This window comes from Cryptomeria japonica, chromosome 10 (assembly GCF_030272615.1).
Source record: "Cryptomeria japonica chromosome 10, Sugi_1.0, whole genome shotgun sequence".
NCBI lineage: Eukaryota > Viridiplantae > Streptophyta > Pinopsida > Cupressales > Cupressaceae > Cryptomeria > Cryptomeria japonica.
In genome coordinates this window covers 392,209,391-392,232,378 of record NC_081414.1, presented here as the reverse complement: position 1 = coordinate 392,232,378, position 22,988 = coordinate 392,209,391, and the positions used below count along the sequence as shown (strand labels likewise).

Genomic DNA, 22,988 nt, shown 5'->3' with positions numbered 1-22,988 from the left:
CCTGACATCCCAGGTAACCTGATCACTTATGATTTCCCTGCTATCCACAATAAAATTCTAGATGGCCGAGCCTCTGGAGGGGTTGTTTATAGTGAGAATCCTTTTTGGCTCCATGGAGTCCAGATATTTATGTTTCAGAAGCCTTGCCCATTTTTGCTTCCCACCACTACAAATTTCCCAAACCAATTTTGCACCCATAGCTAAATTCATAATCGAGATTTGGCAAATGCCAGCACCCCCTGCCTGTTTTGGTTGGCAGATCTTTTTCCAAGCTACCAAAGGAAATTTCCCTTTGTCATCCGAATTCCAAAGGAACTTTCTCATTAGAGAGATCAATTCATCTTCAATTGCCATCGGTAATCTTAGGCAAGCCATGGAAAAAACCGATAGCGCAGAAAGGACCGACTTTATCATAGTGAGTTTATCAGCAGAGGATAACCACTTGCCTTTCCAAATTGCAAGCTTGGATTTGCACTTATCAATAAGATGCTTCCAATAGTGAGTTTTGTTACTGCCAATGAAGAGGGGGGTTCCAAGAAATTTCCCTGGGAAGTTTGCAACTCTGAGATTAAGAAACCTTGATAATACACCTTGCAAGTTAATCGGAGTATTGACAAAAAACACTTCATATTTGTGCCAATTGATTTTCTGCTCGGAAGCCATACAGTAATCATCGAGGCATGATTTAATTGTTCTTGCCTCCCTCCTGGAAGTCGAACCAAACATAAAGGTATCATCGACAAACTGCAAATGAGTCGTTTTTTCAACCCTTGTTGCCACATTGACTCCAATCCAACAATCATCTAGCTGAAGAGTTCTGATTGATCGACCTAAGGCTTCAGCCATTATGATAAACAAAAATGGTGATATTGGATGACCTTGTCGAATTCCTCTTGTCGAGGAAAAGAAGCCATGAGATGAGCCATTAACCAAAACAGAGAATTTGGGGGAGGATAGACAACTCGTGACCCATGTGATGAATTCCTTGCAAAAGCCAAATTTATTAAGAACATCAAATAAGAAATCCCTGTCCACCATATCATAAGCTTTCAGAATATCCAGTTTTAATATCATATAGGAATCCTTGGTTTTCTTGGCCGTGTGAAGCGTTTCATGAGCAATGATAATGCCTTCCACAATGGATCTTCCAGGGGCAAAACCACTTTGTTCATCTGATATGATGTGTTTAAGGAGGGGCTTTAATCTGTTGGCTATGATCTTTGTTACAATCTTATATACCGTGTTGCATAGAGCAATGGGCCTAAAATCACTCATCTGTTGAGGGTTTTGCTTCTTCGGGATTATAGTAAAAAAGGTGTGATTAATAGCACCTAACATAGTCATTTTCTTTCTTGATTCTTCTATGGCAAGATGTAGATCTCGAGTGATGATATCCCAGAAATGATGGAAAAAAGCAGCAGGGAAGCCATCAGGGCCAGGAGTCTTATCAGGTTTCAGCTGAAAGGTAGTTTTCCTTACTTCATCAATTGAAATAGGAGTACAGAGAGCTGTATTTTGACTATCAGATATTATAGATGGGATTGAGTTGAGAATTCTGGCTCTTGCTTCATGATCGATTTGGTGATCACCATTCAACAAGGAATCAAAGAATCTTACAGCTTCTTGTGCAATGTCCTCATAGTTCCTGACAGTGACTCCATCCGGTCTCATAATCTTCGATATTCTGTTTCTATTTCGAATGGCAATGGCTGACCGGTGGAAGAATTTGGTGTTTTTGTCACCTTCCTTTAGCCATAACTCCCTTGATTTTTGACGCCAATGGATTTCCTCACACCGAAGAATTTCATTCAGATCAGATTTGAGAGTATTTTCTTTGATAAATAAATCCTCACTCATTCCTGAAGTAATAACAGAGTTGGTTATTTCTTCCAACTCAGCCTTAATTCTTAATTTCTCCATATGAATATTCTTGAAATGGCTCTTATTCCATTATTTGATCTTAACCTTAATATACTTGAGCTTCTTATTGAGAATGAATAATCTCGAATGGTTCCCAAGAATCAGTTCATTCCACCAAACAGATATAAGATCATATAGCTTAGACACTCCGAACCACATTTTCTCAAACCGGAAGGGAGTACCTCCCTCCTCTTGTCCCAAAGCGACCTCCAGACAGATCGGGTAATGATCTGATCCGATAAGCGGGAGAATCGACGACTCTAAAGCTAGATTTTGTCCTAGCCACTCACCAGTAACAAGAAACCGGTCAAGCCGTTCAACAATATTAGTAAAACCCACTCTCCTGTTCGTCCATGTGAAAACTCCATTTTTAGGAATAATGTCTAGAAGGTGATTCTTCTCAACAAATTCCAAAAAGTCCTTCTAGGACGTACCAGTCCTCTGAATACCCCCACTTTTCTCAATGCCGGAAAGGATCGCATTGAAGTCCCCTGCTACCACACAACTGCCATCAGTAATACTATTCAGTCTGATGGTTAAGAGATCCCAGAGAGCACGTTTATCACCAACAGAAGATGGTCCGTACACATTGAAAAGATTGAAATTCTCATTCTGACCAAGAATAGTTACCAGGCAATGTTGCCAATACCCATCTTCCCCAACAAGAGAGATCCTAACAATCATGGGATTCCAAATGATTCCCAAGCCACCAGAGGCTCCATCCGATTGCCTAAACAACCCATTCCACTGTTTCCAAACTCTCATTTTAGCATCAGTCTCAGCCTTACTCCACTTAGTTTCTTGTAGTAGCCAAATATCTCCTTTGGTGTCATCAATCTGGCGCTTAATCAAGCGCCATTTGTCAGGGGCATTGATGCCCCTAACATTCCAAGATAAGAGTTTCATTGCTCCTGGTGAAGGGCATTTCCCTTCCCTAAATTAAGTTTGGTTTGACCACTGGCAGCACCAGCCACTGCTAGCATAAATTTTTTTGATTTGTGCCCCCGCACACCTTTTGGCTTAAAATTTGGTTTGTCAATAGTTGAATCCGACATCCCAAAACCTTTTGTAGTAACCTCCAATATAAGCTCAGAGTCAGGTTCAAAGTCTTCATCACCCTCCGAGGAGGAAGATTCAATTACACCATCTTCCAATTCAATACCTATCGAGGAGCAAATCTTCCCTCCCATCTCCCCCAGAGTACTAGCCTCCATACCCTGAGTGTGAAAATTGCAATCTTCAATTACCAGTTGATTCCTGGGCACAAGAGGAGAGGGTGGAAGCGAATCCGCTAATTTGGATTCAATATCGGCCTGTAAGGTTTTAGTCTTTTCCAAAAGCATGAGAAGATCTTGTTGGCTCTCGCTTTGTCTAGAGGAGGGAGGAGCTATGTTCAAAGGAGTTGCCTCCGTCAATGGAACGTTCTCATTATCATGAGTTTCGTTGCAAAAATCTTCCCAGGTATCAGTGGAGCTAGGAGGTTCCAGTGGCAACTTTTCTTCACTAGGAAATTGCATACAGGAATAACTTTGCTGTATCGAAGCCGAAACATCACAACTAATGCCGGTGTGATCCAAGGAGAAGCATTTAGGACAAATATGCAACTGATCTTCTCTATCAATCTTTTGGATCCAGATCTTCCCAGCACCAATAATTTTGACTTCATCGGGGATCTTGGTGATTTGATCTGTGCTAATGCAAATTCTGAGGAAGCTTCCCCATAATTTATCCTCCAAAATGTCATCAACCGATACAAAGGTGCCAAGGTTTTTGCACATATCCTTAATGACATCAATGTGCCAATAATCCGAGGGACAGTTGTACAATCTTATCCATACCTTGCTCTCCGGTAATACATGCATACGGGGATTGAAATTGGGCTGCCAATCAATGATGTGAACTTCAATGCCATCCAAGATATATGGACCTTTGTTTTTAGCTTGCCATTTCTCCTCATTGCCCATAAATTCAATCATATAGAAATCAATTGGGAGAATATTAATGTTAATATCCTTTCCACATTGTGCTCTACACCAAGATTCAAAGTTGTCCTTAACTCGTTTTCCACCACCCCACTTGATGAAAAGGCAAAACTCAAGCAAACTCGACCTAGTAGAATTAATTTTATTTTCATCCAAAAAGATGGTAGGTCTTGAGGTTTTTCTTACCGGTTTAGGATGACGGGGTCGCTGAGGGAGGAAGGACCGTCTTCGGAAGTCAGGGTAGCTCTCTCGGTTCGACCAAGGGTTCCGAATTTTAGGACGGAAGTTGGATCTCCAAGACCTGGCATGGTCCGCCCTTGAGTTATCTTGCCCAAAGCGCCCATTCCACATCTGGAAATTACCATGAGCTTTCGGAGGGACCAGAGTAGGTTCAAAATGAGGGTTGCCTCTCTCAATTGCCACACCGGAGATGCTAGATTCAGGCGATGGATACCAGTTTCGGGGGGCCTCGGAAGCAGGATGCTTAGCTTTGCGAAACCAGCCTTTTTTATTCCAAATAAAACCATTTTCCTTCCATTTATGCGGGTCAATAGGGCACTGGTTACCACTTGAATACGGATTTCCATAGTTCATCCGCGGTTTGGAATATCTGTTACCCTGGAACATGTCTGCTTTCCCAGCATTAACCGGTTTCTGAGCTGATTGCAATCTACCTGTTTCGATGGGAAAGGCAATATCCGCTTCATCGCTCCATGAACCAACCTTTGCGGCTTGAGCGCTAGAACTTCGCACATCGGTAGACCAGCTCCTATCGCCACTGCCGATCCAGCTGCCTTCCAACGCCGCCATTTCGCTCGCTTGGTTTTTCTGGTTTGTGATTTCTAATATTGATATTGATAAAACATCACAGGAATATTGAAATCATTTCCACATGCCTGGCCATCTCTTCACTTGCTGTCAACTTCTGATAGTACAACTGTTCAAGCCACAAAAATCTAACGAGCAAGTGATATCACATAATATTTATGGAGGAAATCTAAAATTGGTTGGCAAGTATGATTTGGCGTGAAGCTTATTATAAATTAAAAGATCTTCTATATTCCACCATTTATAATCATTGCCAACCTTTGTTGAAAAAGTTTGCTGTCTATGCTAAAATTTGCAAACCTATCTGCCACCTCATTTTTCTTCCTATAGCAATGCAAAAAACTCACCTCTTTAAAATTTTTGCTACTGATTTTCTCTTCTATAATACTCTTTGAATTTCAATCTCACATCGACCACCCAAGCATCCGTTAGTGATTATCTTGAACCCCCCTATTACCTCCAACTTCAGGCAAAACATTGTCTTTGCTAATTTTAATACTTCCAAGAGAGCAACTGCCTTTGCTTCATAGTTTGATCTTACTCCTAAAAAGAACAAACTGCCTTTAACAAACTTCCCATTATCCAACTTTAGCACTACACTTGCTCCTACAAGACCATGATTGGCTTGTGCTGCTCCATCAAATTTAATTTGTAATATTCTTTCTTGAGAAGCAACCATTTGCAATGCTTCCTAGCATAATATGTCTGTTCATATTATATATTCGGATGTGATATTATTGTTTCTGGAAAACAATTATTAATAGTTTAGTGTTTTTTACCATTTGATTTATATGGATCTTTATGTGAATTTCTCGAGAAAGGTTATATCAGTTTAGTTTTATGCTAATTCTGCCAATTTCTTGGTCACAATCCCCTTTTGAGTTGGGAGCTTGATATTCAGTAAAGTTTCAAAAAAAGAATGGAAAGAATATGCAAGAGAATCATCATATAGTCCCTTAATAGGGGAATTCATTTCTGAAATGACTTAAGTGTAGAAATATTTGTTTTCTGTTTAACAATCACTTGTATGTCTAAAAGAATGTTTTGATTAGAGTCACAAAGATTTAGCTTGGCTATTTCTATGGGTATTCCCATAATGAAATATTGTGATATTGTCAAATAGGTATGGCATAATTGATGTAAGAAAGGCAATAATACAAGAATCTATGTTACTAGAACTGACATGTATCGCTTCTGGTATAGAACCAGATGGGAAGGTACTCCCTTGCCCTCTTGAGCATCCTATTAGTCCTTGGCTATGTGTAGGTGCTTCTAGCCAAGCCCAAAACCCAAACACCATTTTCAAACAAAGAAAGTTCTTTGAACTTAAAAAATACATTTTAAAAGCCTAAAGAACTGTAGACCATGAAAACAACCCTTAAAGTGACCAAGAATGTTCATTTCACAATCACAAAGCACGTAAACGGTCGAGATCATTCCCCTTTGCCATTTTTGCATTTGTGAAGCTAGCCAGGTTTTTTGAAAGGTGAAGGATTGTAAAGGTGCCAAAAACACTTGCTAGGAGCTATGGGAAGAAGGTAGCTTGCACAAAGGAGATTTATTAATGAAAGGCAAGTATTTTGTCAGATTGTTTCAATTTTTTGAGGAATTTTTCAACTTGTCCCCCCCAACAAAAATCAAGATTTTTTTAAAAACATTTAAAATGTTTTTTTTGATAATATACTTGGTAATGGCTAGGAACTATGGAAACAAAAACAGGCTATAGCACCATGATGTTGGTGCCAAGTAGGCCACCAAGTCCACCAAAAAACATAAAAAAACTGTCATAGCAGAGATTAAATGAGAAATTGAACAATAGCTACTCGACTAGCCAGATTTTAAATTGTTTTTTGTTTTTATTATGTTTATACATATTTTAAGGGTTACATTTTCAAATTTTAAATTATTTTCTAATCTCCAATGGCCCTAGAGATAGTTAGACACTTCAAATGTGATCAAGAATCCCCTCTATGGAAATATGTTACGGTGATTGAACAACTTAAGGACGTAGGGCTTGTTTTTGGCATTGTAGTCATTGTGAGATCAAGTATAAGAGCTTGTATAATCGAGTGAAAGATCACCTCTTTGTTATGGACCTAGGAATTGAGTTTGTCAAGGGGCAAACAAGGGGTTGCCAAAGGAACAAATTATGGCATATATTAGAGAACAAGAAGAAGTTGATGTTGTGAATGAGAGAGCAAAGTTGAAATCTCATCATTTTAGTCAAGAAAGGATTAGGGAAGCCATCTATAGGGTCTTCTTCAATAGTAGCTGCCCCATATCCTTTCTTGAAGACATTGTCTACCCAAGAAGAAGATTACTTTATTTCTTCATGCAAAGGGGCCCATTGGAGAAGGCATTTTGGAATAAGGCAAGGGACAATGTAAAAATAAGGCATGTTCTATCTATGACAATGGTTTTCCTTTCAATCTAGTGAGATCTCCATATGGGTAAGGAATGGTGATGACAATTGATCAAACACCCTTTGGTTACTTACATCTTGGGTATGAGAAGGTGCACACCGTCTTATTAGAAAAAGTTTTTATTTTTTTGTAGAGACATCACCAATCGAAGATTCATGGGTTGAAACAAGAGTGCCCATCATTTCTGATGAATGGAAAGATTGTAAACTTTATTCTTTAATGAATAGCATTGTAGTTTTCTCTGAAGGGGCAATGTTTTTGAAGGCAGTTAATTGTGAGGTGCAAGTGAATGACACAAACTTCAATTCCAAGGTCCTCATCGAGTCCATAGAGATGGTGGGTGGTGAGAATGTTGTCCAAGTCATAACAAACAATGCACAAAATTGTAGGGTAGTGTTGGTGTACGTTTTATCATATACCGAACATTAGAATAAAATATCCAAGGATACTATCCTCTCCTGAACAAAATCACTACTTGTGCCCAGATTGCGAGAAAGACCACAAGGCGACTCCAAGGTCTATATGTGCGAACGAGCGACTTTGTGTTGGATAGCTACCTTGGTTATGTATGCTGAAATACAAGGGGGACATACGTTTGGCTAGTTCAATTCACAATGGAGATTTATCGTTTGAGTTTTGGATCATGGATTTCAAGAAAACTGAAAAGGAGACAAGGGTTTAGAAATTCTAATCTATTCCTAAGAATTCAAGAGATGGTATTGACTAGGTAACTTTAATAACAACACTTTGCTTCGCCACGCTTAGGACAACTACACAAAGTGAGTGTGATCTTCAAGGGACGTGCTTTATGATTTTCATACTTATGAATAATACCAATAGTTGAACAATATTACTCAAAGTAGAAGTTAAATCTTCACAAAATGAGCTTAGACTAACTTTACACAATAAACAAAAATCATCTATTCATCAAAAGTATGAGCGAAAATTCACAATAAATCAATACTAATCAGATCTTGCATTCTTCTAACATACATGAAATAAAATCTAAACAATGATGAGGGATAAGAACCATGCCAACTCCAAAATAAGAGAGGTAATCACCATCAATTTGAACAATGCATTACTTTTTACTTTGGCAGTTGTAAGCAACAATTTACTTATCTCAACATGTTTTGCAACATGCTCCCATGATTTACAAATGAGGGGCGAGCTCAATTTATAGGCTCCCCAATTACAATTCAATGGCCAGGATTGATTTCAAATCAACAGTTGAGATTACAAAGTAAAACCCTAATTAGGGTTTGGTACAACTAATTAGCTCTTGACCAATGAGAACATTACATCTAAGGACACTTGTCCTTCTTGCTAAATATAAACCAATAGTAAAATAGAAGGTTGTTGCTTCTGGATAAGTCAGGTTCATTGAACTTGGACATTTTGACTTGGAACAATCTGATTGTTGAATGTCCTTGAATTCTCCAATTTGGGCCGAAAAATTGCGTATGGAAATTTGTTTGGAACAGTCCTCTTGCCACTATCTGATCTTGATTGGGAGCTTGTCTTTGACTCTTTAGGACATGAAATCCTTCAAGAAGTCTAGAATTTTCGCCAAGCCTGAAGACTTTTCTTGATGCGTGTAAACTCTTTCAAGTTTCTTGAATTTTGGAGAAGAATTCCCTTGTGCCTTTGCCATAGCGAAGGAAATTGGAACTTTTTCTGTGAATTATTTCCCATAGAGCCAAATTTTGGCTAGTCAATTTTATTTTGTGACACCTTCATGTGGATCCTCCAACACCTAGCCAAGATTTTTTTGACCATTTCTATGCTTGGATACACTTTGCCTGTGGATTTGCCTTCAATTTTGGATCTGGCTTGTGCTGAGTAGAACAAACTCTGCCCTTGGACAAGGATTTTATTCATCTTCTCCTTACTTTTCCTCTTTATTCTTCTCCTTTCTTCCTTTTTCTTCTCCAACACTTAGTCAAAATCTGATTTTTTTTGTTGTGGAAAATTCCATAGCCATTTTTCATGTGTCAAACTTTATTTTTCAACCCATTCGTTTGATTGACCCTTGATTTCATGTGCTTATTTTGTCAAATTTGTTTTTCCTCTAGCCATTTTCTCGTCTTTTTTTTTTTTTTCGGCATGGCAAGTTGATCATCTTCATGTCTTATCCTTGAGCCATAGGTGAATTTTTGTCCTTCTCAGGCATCTTCACATATTCCATTTATGCCTAAGCAAACTTGGAATGTTTGTGTCTATCCATCTTGGCAAACTTTGTGTAATACGTCTTGCCAACTTGTGTTTTATCAAACTTTCAAGGTGTTTGGACAATTTACCTTGGGAAATTTTAATTTTTCCTTACGCAAATTTTCATGTTTTCTTTGGACTTGGGATAGGCACATGTTTGGACGTCCATCTTAACTTCTTTCCATGTGTATTGCTTTTCTTCTTTGCAACCTTGGCGGACTTGAGAGTTGTTTGGATAAGGCGGAGTTGAAGAGAGTTGGGCCAAGGCGGACTTTGGATGGTGCTTGGACTTAGGCGAATTTTACCTTCCTTATGTCATGCCTTTTATACCTCCTAGGCGGACTTTGATGTTTCCATGCCATAGGCGGACTTGAAGTGTGTTAGGCCAAGGCGGACTTGGCATCATCTTTGCCATCTTTCGTAATTGCTAGTGGATTTTACTTCGTATTGGACCCCTTTTATGCCTAGGCAGACTTTGAGGCTGGTTGAACATTGTCTTGTTTGGGCAGGGCGGACTTTGTCTTATTTATGCCTTCCATATGTTGAGCGGACTTCACACTTCATGTGCAATGTCTAGGGCAGAGTTTGTCCTTGCCTTGCCCGTGGAGTGGGCGGACTTTACACATGCTTGGGCATCTTCAGCTTGCGCATTCCAACTTTGCCATCTTTCCCTCATCATGGGCGGATTTCAATCTGGGAAGCAACTTTTTTGGCTTGCTTTTTGGCTTTTTGGCTTTTTTCTGCTTTTTTGAAAGTAGAATTAGGGTTTTGTTCCTCGGGTCATGTCATCACTGCCCATGTTGTCAAATTGGGAAATTTTGCCTCCAAGTGTAAAAAGCAGGGTAAAAACCCTAATTAGGGTTTTGTTCCAGAAGATTATTCCTCAGGCCATTTGATCAGTGCCCATGTCCTCAAAATTGAAAAATTATGTCTCCCAGTGCAAAAAGCAAGTTAAAACCCTAATTAGGGTTTTGTTTCAAATAATCCAGCATTGATATGGCAGACCCAAGTTGGACATGGCAAGTTTGAACATTGACATGGAAGATCAAGAATTCGCACAAGGAAAGAACATGGCTGATGGTGATCAAAGTTCGCCATGTCTTGACTTACTCCAAGTCTGCCATGCCATGGAGAGGATGGCAGTTTATCCATGAACTCCGCCTTGAACATGCTGCCAAGTCCGCCTTGGCATAAAGTCTTCTAAGTTTGCTCAAGCAAAGGAGAAGTTGGCAAACAATTGGCAAACTCCTACCTTCAGTTAAGAAACTGATGACGAAAGTCAAGCAAACTCCTACATATGGTTAAGGTTAAGCCAAGCAAACATGGCTTGGCATCTTCAAGTTCGCTTAGACAAGAAGAGTGTGGCAAGAGGGAGATGAAGTCCGCCTAGCAAATGAATTAAGCAATGTCAAGACACCATCAAACTCCGCCCTCTTCTCGACATGTCAAGACACCTTCCAACTCAACCTAGCCTTGAGAAAGGTTGGCATAAGACTGTCCAAGTCCGCCCTCCTAAACAAAGTTGGCAAAGCATGATCAAAGTCTGCCCAGCTAGAAGACAAAGAAGCAATATCCAAGTTAACATCCAAGTCTGCCCAGCTGGAAGGTGTGGATGGGTAGCCAAAGGTGAGGATGATGGTATGGATTCCATGATAGAAAAACAAGGGCTATAATAGCAGAGAAAGAGAATGATCCCAAATTTCTTTTTCTACCCGAATTTCTTTTTCTAGGGGTGAAAAAAATAATTCTTGATTGTTACAACAAGATGACCATGGCCTTTCATCTCTTTGCATATGCATTATCTCCCAAATACTATAGCATGGGAATACTCTATTTGCGTAAGAGAATGATATGAGATAGAGACAATGAAGTTGTTGATGGGTACAAAAGAGCATTTCAAAGAACCTAGTCTTGTCTTGAAGTGGTCTATAAGGTTGGGATTGAATTTGGTAGGTTCATCACATGACGAGATTGTTAATTTTAGTGATCAGAATTAACAAAACTCAGAAATAGACAAATGCACACATATACGAACACAAGGTTACCCTGGGAAAACCTCCGTCTTGGAGGAAAAAAAGCCAGCAACAAAGATCCAGATCAAAATAATTATAATCAACAGTGTTACATGTACGATTCAGCTCGCTTAGAGCATAGAAAATAAAATTATCTGATCTGGAACTTTTAGGTGATCAATATAGGGGCAGACTTATTCAATATCCACGCTCAGCACATATGTAATCAACAATACAATGACCCAACCAGAACTGAAGTATATGCTGATCGAATAATGACAAGTAACTATTTGGCAATCTCCAATGATGTTCGCTGAAGTGCAAGGTATAGTCGCTAGTGATCGCTGATGTTGAGTTGCGGATAACAAGTTTGTTATGTTCACCAATCAATGTTACAAATTTGCTAATGGCAGATCGCATATATGCAGAGATCATTCGCTGATTGTGATTATGTTGTAAGGCATCAATATGCCTTTGTTATATACAAGACACAAGTCTTCTTATCTCCCAAGTCGGCCTTGTATCTTGCCGCCAAAAACAATACTTATGAATATTCAAAATTCAAATACATATGTGTTTTACCGCCCAAATTCGGCCTACCCCATCTACAAGTTACATGAGTTTGGGCCCAGCCCAATTACATAATTGATCGCTCTAATTATCACAATATATTTTAAATTTTAATTGCCAAAGGCAACATTAAAATTTAATCAGGTTAGAATCCGATTCTAGCTATATTTTTCAACAGAGATCATACTATTTGCGCTTTTTGAACAATTACAAGACGAACGCTCATAGATGGTGGTACCTTTGGGGTCAAAGTTATATCTTCCTCCAATCTTTTGTACTCAAAATTCTATCATAGATAAGCATTTTTTACTGTTTAATTTGTAAACATTATTACCATTTTTTTGCGTTTCTAAGTTGTATTGACTTTGTCTCCAATTTTAACAGGTTGCGAGTTTTTCTTTTGCTGAGTAAAATTGAAAGACACTCCTTTATGCACTCAATAAAGTGCAATTGGTTGGCTGCAAAAAAAAGAAGATTAGGTCTACATCAATTCTAACTTGTGCTGCCTATCACATGAGAAAGTTGACTACAAGGAAGCGGTGATGAAGAATTGGGATATACCCTTTGTGTGCCAACTTAGATGCATCTGTTTGGATCTTCTGAAAGTCAATATAGATGATGACAAGGCTCGTAAAAATGATGTTCATGTAGCTAATGTGAGTGGCACTATGGTTGCTTGTGGTTTAAATGAAGTTGAACCAAGTGATTACTTAGATCTAGATGCTTTTTGTAGTGTTGTAAATTGTACACCTTCATTAGTGTGTCCAATTTCACACTCTCCTAGCACTCATTTTAGTATTTCCCTTTCCTCTATGCAGTATGGGACCTTTATTGTAATTAATTAATATTTAAATTAATATTATGGGTCTTATTTTACTTTATTACTTTACCACACTCTCATTTGGGCCCTTAATTCTAGGTGTACCCTTTATCAGTTTATCTTGATTTATCATTAATGTGACCCCAATTTCAACATCTAAGATGCATTCCACATATCTATACATTATGGTTTGAGCCACCATGCTGAATTGGCATTAGAACCTTGTTATCTTGCATCCTTAGAAATTTGAAAAAAAGTTGATAGGACTAGGTCAATGGAGCTACTTGGTCCCGCAATTTTTCCCTCGAATTCTGGGAGGATAATTTGGCGGTCCTATCCAATTCAAATCTCGCTCCGCATGAAAATATATCAAAGCTAAGTTGGCCTAAAGGTGATTTTAATTATGAAATCCCTATATAAGGCATCCCTCTCAATTCATTTTTATTATTACATCTTATGCTAACATTATCATCAATTGAAGAGCAATTCTTCTTCCTCAAGAGCAGATTTGATTCAAGGAGCAACAAACTACATCAAGGCATCTTCCATTTATGTTTTATATATGATTTCATGATGGATTTTATGTGATTTATAATGTTATTGCATCGACACATGGTGTTCTTATTCTAAGAACATTGCATCACCTATTGAAGGTATAATCATCTACAATCAAGCATTTCAGTTCCAGATCTAGCCTTGCTCTCAAAAAGGCAAGCTTTCCAATTCAATTCGAGTTCAATTTCTATTTCAATTAGGGTTGATTCCAAACTCGAGGGTTGACCTAAGGCAAACCCCTATCCACAACCCCCTTTCTTTCCTCTTGTGTGCAGCTACAGGTATTCGACAGAGTCGGAAGACCTTAGACAACATCAAGAGCCTGATATAGATCCAACCTCAGAATTTAGATTTGGTTTTCAAGGACTAGGGCGCTGGGGCGCCCTTGTCCCAAGACTAAGGCACTAGGGTGCCCTGGTCCTCAACATTTTTCATCAAATTTCACAAGTGGCTTTTAGACTGCTTTAGTTTGCAGTTCGATAGTAGCTCAGCCTCAGAAGACCAAGGTGTTGGGGCGTCCTGGTCCTAGCAGATCAACATTAGATCTTAGTCAAAGGTGCATAGTCAGATTCCCTATCCATTTTTGTGTCTATTACAACATTTTTGATTATCTGTCAGTCATTTACAACAACTTAAGTGTTTACTTTCTTCAAACCTTAGCCATAGTTTTGCATCACTTCAACATATCTTTATAGTTCATTCACTTTCCATAGTAGTGAAGGAATAAAAACCTTGGAAGTGTCATTTGACTCTCTTCTACTAGAGTTAGTCAAATAAGATAACTCCTCTAGGTGATTTCGTATTCCATTGTTAGTATGAAAGTGGATCTTGGTCTTGTATCCTACCTGGTTACATTTCATACTATACATTTCCAATGGATAGGAATATAATCTTTTTGATCCTGTTTACTATTTTCAAGTTCTGCGATGATTTGACTTAGAAATATATATGATATAACACTAAATAAATTATGAATTGTATTTTCAATTTTGTTATTCAACTTATTTCTAGTCTGAAATATCAAATAATTTTATATATGTTAGATTTTGTATAGTCACTATAGTCATTACCTTTATATTTTAATATTTTTTTTGTATATACACACATAATTGTACTTGTATCTAGAAAAATTGTTGTACTAGTGTACTTGATCCCAATCTCGTACTCGTATTGTCAACTTATACAAAAACAAATCCTCCATAATAATACAATAATGAGTGTCTCCATTGTAGTGATCGTACTGTGTTTATTATTGTGTCTCCATTGTAGTGATCGTACTGTGTTTATTATTAAGATGACATAGTCAACATACAATGTCTATTATTAGGTTTTGATAATATTTTTTTTTGGTTGGTAATTGCTTTTGACTGGAGCTTGAACCAGTGAGATCACATTGTTGAGGGGCCTCATTCTTAATTTTTATGGCATTTTTCTTACACCATTATCTCTCCTTGGTGCCTTCCTCAACCTTATATCTCCGAAACCAACATTGTAGAACCGCGAGCAGGGTAGCCCAACAGGGACCACGAACTAGTAGAGGTGAAAGACTCGCAAGGGCCCGATATAGAACCGTTAGGCATGAAAGACCCGTGTGGGTCCGACAAAAGTCCACGAGTAGCACACGCCAACGAGAAACTAGATCCGCGAGCAGCACACACCTATGAGGAACAGGGTCCGCGAGCACACCTAGCCTAGCAGGGGTCAAGCACGGTCAGTCAGTCTATGCGTTCGCCAAGATCACTTGTACGTCCTCCAAGATCAGCTGCCATCAATATCTCCTACCAAGGTGGGATCAAACCGGCATATTAACATACCGCTTTGGTCCAGGCAGGGACATGAACCTGGGTTGCACCACAAACAATGCAACCTTTTCACCGTTACACTAACAGGTGATCCCCTAGGTTCTGATAATATTGGTTGGTCGACGATTGTGTTCCTCTTGGCAGTCATTAGGTCTTTTAAATAGATTGTGTTTTGTCAAGAAAAGTAATATGATCTAGTCATATCGACATGATCCTTGGCTAACCACTTTTGGTCTTCTTTTGTAGTAATTTCATATGCAAATAAATATATATTTTACTCTTGTAGTAGGTATCCATTGTCATCTTTATTATTAATTCATGTATTTATTTTTATTAGATAGAGCTAAAAACATTTGGCATTGTTGCCTTCAAATAAATTGGGTCAGATTTGAGCGATACATGCCCTTAGATCCTAATAAAGGCGAGAAGAGGCCACAAGGTGGGCAAGACCATGAGATTAGGCGATCTTTAAGGATCATTGAGTGAAGGGAATGAAGGAGAAGATTACGAGAAACACTTGAGGAAAATGTACAATTGTATGATTCCCATGTTGGAGCCCTTCACAAGAATGCAGTCAAGTTGGAAAGTCAAGACAACCTTCTCTAAGCAAGGGAAGTTGGGAGATGAAGTCACTTTTTTTCACAGAATTGTATGAAAGTAGCCTTTAGGGCATTGAAAGGTTCTCAATTGTATAAAAGAAAATTTGAAGGCGAGACAAGAGCATTAAAGGCTAAAGTTGAGGGAAGAGGTGTGGATCCTACATGGTCGAGAGAAGCATTGGAACATTCAAACCAAAACTCCATAGCAAGCAGATTCTAGGCTTTAGGTTTAAATTAGAGAAAAGTTATGGTAATCCCTATTGGTGAAAAACAAAAGTTGCCCAATTTTGTAGCAATGGAACAAAGGATCCCGTTAGGTATTGTAAGACTTGTGAAACAATTTGGACAGCAAATGGGCAGGTTGATAAAGCAACTTGGCTATGATCATTTCAAGATTGATTAGTAACACAAAAATTGACCAGCCTCCATACATACATGGTAGAGATTAAAGGGGCTATTTGAAGATGAGTTTAAATTGCTTCGTGATGATAATGAAATAGTAGTAGAAATTTACAATACAAAACATGGGAAGGACAAAAATGTACGAGCTTAAAATTGTAGACTTGAAGAATTGCTAGTAAAATTTGAAACAAAATCAACCGACGGTCTAAAAAAGAAGTGGTTCATTAAGATTTACTTCAGTCATTAAGAAAAAGAATAAAGGTAGTAACATCGTTGTCTTATTTTTTGAAGCCTACTATTGGGCAATGGACATAGAAAGTGAAGATAACATTTCCTTGTGCAGTAAAAGAAAAATAGAGGAAGATGGAAGTTCAAATAACAACAGTGACAATGAATCGGGAATGGTACAAGAACTTTGGAGGGACATGCTTTGGATGATGAAAGAATTGAAGATAGAAAGAAACAAAAACATAACTAACAAACTATGGCATATTTAGTGTAAAAGTGAGGGGTACACAAAAGGTAACTGCCCTAGAAAGATGTTTTGTGAGATTTGCTAAGTAATGGGTCATTTAATAAAGAGTACCCATACAATTTGAAGAGTAAGGGTACACAAGTACTCTTTATGCAGGGGGAGCAGTCCACTCCATTGAAACTAGATAATGCATCTCCAGGTGATAATTAAAAGCAAGGAGGGCAAAATCAAATACAATACAACTCCAAAGGACATCCTATAATACAATGCCTGCAACGTAGTGAATGGGGGACACTTTATAAGAGATTGCCAAAACAAATAGGACAAAGGAACAATTATTGGTGTTGATAGACAAAATAAAGTATTGGACATTACTCATGCCCAAGCAAATAAGGTGGATCCACGTACATTAAAAGAAAGGCTTCATGAAGCAAGGGTTAAAGTGGGGAATGCTATGGATAACTAACATTGCCACTCAAATGCAAATGCAAGTACAATAACAAATTGGTTACAATCTAAGAAATATATTACAAGAAAGTACTTAAATCCAAATAAGCAAAACATTCCAAGAAATCTTGATCATACCCGATGTTTTGCAAATCTTTCCTATGGATGATAACCCCCTACCAAAAAAAAATCGTCTTTTTGAAAAATTGCTGATTACAATTTTCAACAATTTTTTTTTTCATTCAAGTCATAGAAAAATCGCATTTAAATTGCATTTGAAACCTTAATCAATCTCCCGCCAACTTGAGAAACCCTCCAAACATGTGAAATGGTGAAATATTTTATGAATAGCATAGTTGTGCGATATTTTTAGGGCACAACTACAAACGGGAGCTCGTCGAGACATGCATAGAAGGCACAACTAGTCGCAAATTTGCAGGGAGTTGAGAAGTCGTGCATTTGAGTCAAAGGCAGACAATTTTTTGCTGTAACACTACTATAAATATATTCCATAACTTCATGCCATATAAATAGTATTTACACAACCAACACATACAAATAGATGAATACAAAATAAAATTTTCAATGTGCATATCACAAGGATCTTTCAATTTAAATTAACAAGATAAAGAAAACGTTAAATTTATCTTATTTTTGTTGGGCTTCATCCAAAGAGAGTATTTTAATGTTATGACAAGTGAATGGTCTGTATTCCAAGGTTATACCTTCATTCACTGTTCATACTTCATATTTTTTGTCCACCTTATCACGGTTTAATTTTATCTATATTTAGATGCTAAGATTTTTGTAAATATTGTCAATACACTATCAAACACGCTTTAATTTTGTGTCTATTTATCTATGTTGAATGTTAAATAAAATTTTCAATGTGCACATCACAAGGATCTTTCAATTTAATTTGACAAGATAAAAAATGTTAAATCTATGTTATTTTGGTGGGGCTTCCATTCAAGGAGAGAGTATTTTACTCTAATGACACGTGAATGGTCTATATTCCGAGGTTAAATTTTAGTTCACTGTGTCTACTTCCCAATTTATATCTACTTTATCATGGTTTAATGTTGTGTCTACTTATCTTGATTTTCTGTACAATTACATTGTTTTTGTGAAGATTGGTTGGTTATTTGGAACAAACAACATTTGATGGTCTATCTTTTTTCTGTTGTGATAGCCTTGTAAATTTGTTCTCTAGAAAGAAATAATCCATATTCTTGGTTAATAGCTTGAATTTAATGCTAATTTAGGCTCCCTATTATATCATTGCTTTGCTTGATGAATATGATAATGCTATAGTTTCATTTTTTTACAGTCTTATTTACTAAAAGTGAAGAGGGAATGTTGTTTGTAGATCATCTTTGTCCTCGTAACATTTTAGCGTTCTCTCAAGTTGTAGTACAGAAACGCTTGGCTGCATAAAAACATCAGCATGATGTTTAAGTTTATATGTAACTTAGTATTTCACCAAGATGTCCAATCATTGTGTATCAAAATCTTGGTCATTGTGATTTTTATGCTTATTTTGATATTGTGCATATCTATTTTAAAATGTGTTTTATGTCTATTTCTACTTCTACTTTATATATGAGTTAGTACTTTGACTAAATTTGAAGGTTTGGTTTAGTAGCAAAGCTTTTGAATGTGACTTGATTTTATACCTTGAATCTTTGAAAATGCATATGTCATGCCCATTTGACTCTACCTGTTATGAGACAAGGTTTTCTCTTTCATCGATTGATTAGATTTTTATTTGGATGATATATTCTTTAAAGTTTCCTATTTCAAAATTTCACAGTGATAAAATGTTTATTTCTTTTATCCTGCTGGAATGCAAACATTTTTATTGTAGTTGTTTTAAGGTCTTACTAAGTTTTCAAAGTTTTTTGGAGTTCGATTTGATAGTGCACTCTCTATGATTGAACATTGTTTTGATTTTGATAATAATTTGGAATGTAGTGTTGTAACATTTTACCATCCACTCACATTATATAACAAGACTAGAGGTCTACTTCCATATCATTCAGCTGTTTTATTGTTAATTTAGCAATAACTTTATCAATTTCATACAAAACTTACCTAAGAATCATTTAGTAGCAAAGCTTACATGGTAAACTGCATTCTGTTATTTTAGACAACCTTTTCGTTTGGACAATTCATGGGCTAAACTATATTTTATTTGCTCTCTATATCTCCATGCTAGGAAATACCTTTACATTTCAAATACAAGTAGTTTTTATTTCTTTTTTAACATTTTTTGATTTTTTTAGATCCGATTTTTTCCCGTTTAAATATTTGATTTTTAATAAAGTCTTATGCTTCGCCAATTTTTCCCCCAAAATATTTTTGCTTCTATGCTTCAAACTACCGTACTAGTTATAGTAGTGGATTTATTACAAAGTATTTCTGAACTTCGAAATGCTATTGTATAGGGGGATAATTAGACAGTGCATGCTACAACCCAATTGGAATTTAGTGAGAATGAAGACAGAATGATTGAACCTTTTCTATTGGGTGACCAAGTGATTGATCCAACCTTACTAATAGTTAACACGCCAAAGAAACTAGAAGTGGTGGATGTGGAGATACTTGGAAGGAATCTCACCAATACAATTGTTGGTGGGTTTGGCGTGAATGTACTTCCAAAAGACATTGTGGAGAAGCCTCGACAAGTCGACCATTTGGCCCCCAACTTTTTAATTGGTGGGTGCAAACTAGAAAGGTATTAAGGTACTTGGAGTTTTAATTGGACATTGGAATCCAATCATTTTTGTTGAACTTTGTGGTTATTTTGTTAAGGAAAAAAGCGTACTATGCATTGTTGGGTCAAGGTGGGTTGGTAGTAGCCAAAGTTGATCACAACTGGAAAAAGAATACAATCTCCATTGAGAATAGGGGTGGGAGATATATAATCAATTAAAAAAACCAATTAGTCGGTGAGGGAGCAGCTTCCTTGGATTCGTTAGATCTAGACTTCAAAGAATATTGAGTGTAGAGTTAAATTTTCTTTGTGGCCTATTTCATTGGGAAATGGAGGATTATCAAGTATTTTCGTCAACTTGTAACTTTCTCGAAGTTATGACTCTCAGTGAAGAGCAACCAACAAAAAATAATTTTACAAAGTTGGACAGTTTATGTGCAGGATGCAGTCCATGGTTTGCAAAAGATGACAATTGCAATAGTGGTATATGACTTTTACAGAAGAATGCAAAATTAAGAACGATACATCTTAGAGTACTAAGAGCAAAATATTTAATGTGGAGCATACAAATATTGGTCAAGTCAAATCAACTTCATAGAAGATTTACAAAATGGAAAAAGCAAATAGAAAATAAAGAAACAGTGGAAAGGAAGAGGCAAAAATATTCAGCAATTGAAAGAGAAAATAATATAAGGACCGATTACATAAAGAGCCTAATTACACAATGCGACTATATTAAATGGTTAGATTATGTCATACGACCAAGCTACATTGCACGATGGGTTCCTAAATCCCTTTACATTGTACAACCAAAGAATTAATTGCTTCTACTCATTGTACAATGCTTCCTCTCTTCCTCCATCATAGGGTAGTTAAAAGCAGTAATCATTCATATTGTATGACCTTGTGTTCGTAAGTTCATTGTATGGCTAGCAAGTTTGGCTCCTCGCAATGTACGACAACCTATTTGCATTGTTTGACAATTAAAATTCCCCATCACATGACATCTTGTTTAGCTTGTACCCCCTAAGCATCCTTCTATTCGGCACATTGTACAACAAGTGGTCAAGACAGGGAAGGTTAACACTGTACAATTTGGGCACCAACTCCATCACGTACAATATACTTGGCAAATCTTTTGATAACATCATTTCCTAATTGTACGGACAAGGATCAGTGGTTACATCAAACACCAAACTCATCTCATCATGCAACATCCTATTAACTTTGCATGACATCATCCCTTCAGTGTACGACCCTTGCTTGTCCTTGTTCACTTCGTACGACTGGCGAAGATCTTTGTTTGTATTGTATGAAGACTTAAGATAGCACTCCTTCCAAACATACACCGACTTCCCACCGCATGGCCTTGGGTTTATGGTTAGATTGTACTCATGCTTAGGTTGCATTGATGTGCACCATGAAGGTCTATGTGGTTTTAAAGTTCTTAATTTGAGCTTGGCAGTGGGGGCTTTACTCCATGATCTTGCCCTGTATCATGACAAGGAGTGCGTCTAGGGTGTTGCCACTCAATCCTGTTGGGGCTAGTGTTCCTAGAGCCTTGCAAGGAGCATTGTCCTCAAAGTAGGTGCCTTGGACCTCTTTGGCAGCCCTCCATTTGATTGTCTTATTTTCAAAGTAGTACTTGTAATGTTGATGCAGTGAAGACCATGTACAACAACTATTGTTGTCTATCCACCATTCTTGCTTTTTTGTCAACAATGCTACAATGTGGATCACTTGCAAATTTGCGACATTCAGCATATACATGCATATGTACATATATACATATATGTATGTACATATACATATATGTACATATATATGTATATGTATGTACATATATATACATATATATACATATGTACATATATGTATGTACAAATATGTGTATACGTACACACACACACACACACACATATATATATATATGTACATGTACACATATATGTAATCGTACGTACATATACATGTATATACGTACACGTACATATATGTGTACATATATATGTATATACATATGCCATCCATTTTATATATATATATATATATATATATATATATATTCATCTATTAGGTGTTTGCCTTCTTATATCTATTTATATATTTATAATTTTATACACATATTTACATAATTTTCATAATTGAATAATTTTGCAATCTTCTTGAGATGAAATCCTATAAAGCTTATGACATATTGACAATAAAATATGCAAGATGAGAAGTGAAAAAGGACTTATCAAGGCAATATGACCAAAGTGAACAAAGAATAGCCAAAACTAAAATGATATTACAACACAAGGTACCATTTCACCTAGGACTCAGGGTAAACATCAAACAATATATGTAACAAGACATCATTTAGTGTGTGTGTGCATGACTTTTCGTAGTCATGGTGTACATGTCATTCTCCCATATCTGCTTCCCTCTTTTTGGTGATGCTCTTGCTACTTGTTCTGGAGGGGAAACTAATTTCCTGCATCCACCTCATTCACCAACAAGGTAGTTAGTCTGTTAATCATACTATGATAACACAATATAAATCACTCACTAAGCATTATAAAGATAATAAATTCACATCTATATCTTTCCAATCGATATTTAACTTATTTTTTCCTTTTACTTAAACATAAATAAAGTAGAAAAATTGCAGTATTGAAACACATATCAAAGTATATAACTTATAGTTAGTCAAAATGGCACAGCCAACTTGATTGAAAAACGTGCTGTGACATTTTGTTTACCTAGGAAAATACATTTTTCAACTAGGTAGAAAAATGACATGTCATCTCTGATAGGAGGTAATCAAATTTCATCTTTGCTTCATCAATGCTTAACTATAGAAATAATAAATTTACATCTATATCTTTCCAATCAATTTTTAACTAATATTTTCCTTTTACTCAAACATAACTAAAGTAGAAAAATCACAGTATTAATGTCCGCAAACTGTAGTTTTGATATCATAATTTGAAACACATCAAAGTATCTAACTTTTAGTTAAAAAATGGCACAGCCAACTTGATCAAAAAACGTGGTGTGACATTTACCTAGGAAAATACATTTTTCTCCTAGGTGGAATAATGACATGCCATCTTTGATAGGAGGTAATTAAATGTCATCTTCGGTTCGTCAATTCTTAATTGATGGCAATTAGATGCCATTTCTGCCTAATTAATTGTCACTGCTATCTCATTTGATTGAGTTAACTCATCTTTTGGACAAT

At 36.9% G+C, this 22,988-nt stretch overlaps 1 protein-coding gene across 2 annotated transcripts in view; it reads left to right on the top strand.

Annotated features, from left to right (window-relative positions):
- Positions 1 to 22,988, top strand: part of LOC131038569 (anaphase-promoting complex subunit 10) — a 99,567-nt gene that overhangs the window by 47,422 nt on the left and 29,157 nt on the right. The gene's annotated exons all lie outside the window — the stretch shown is intronic.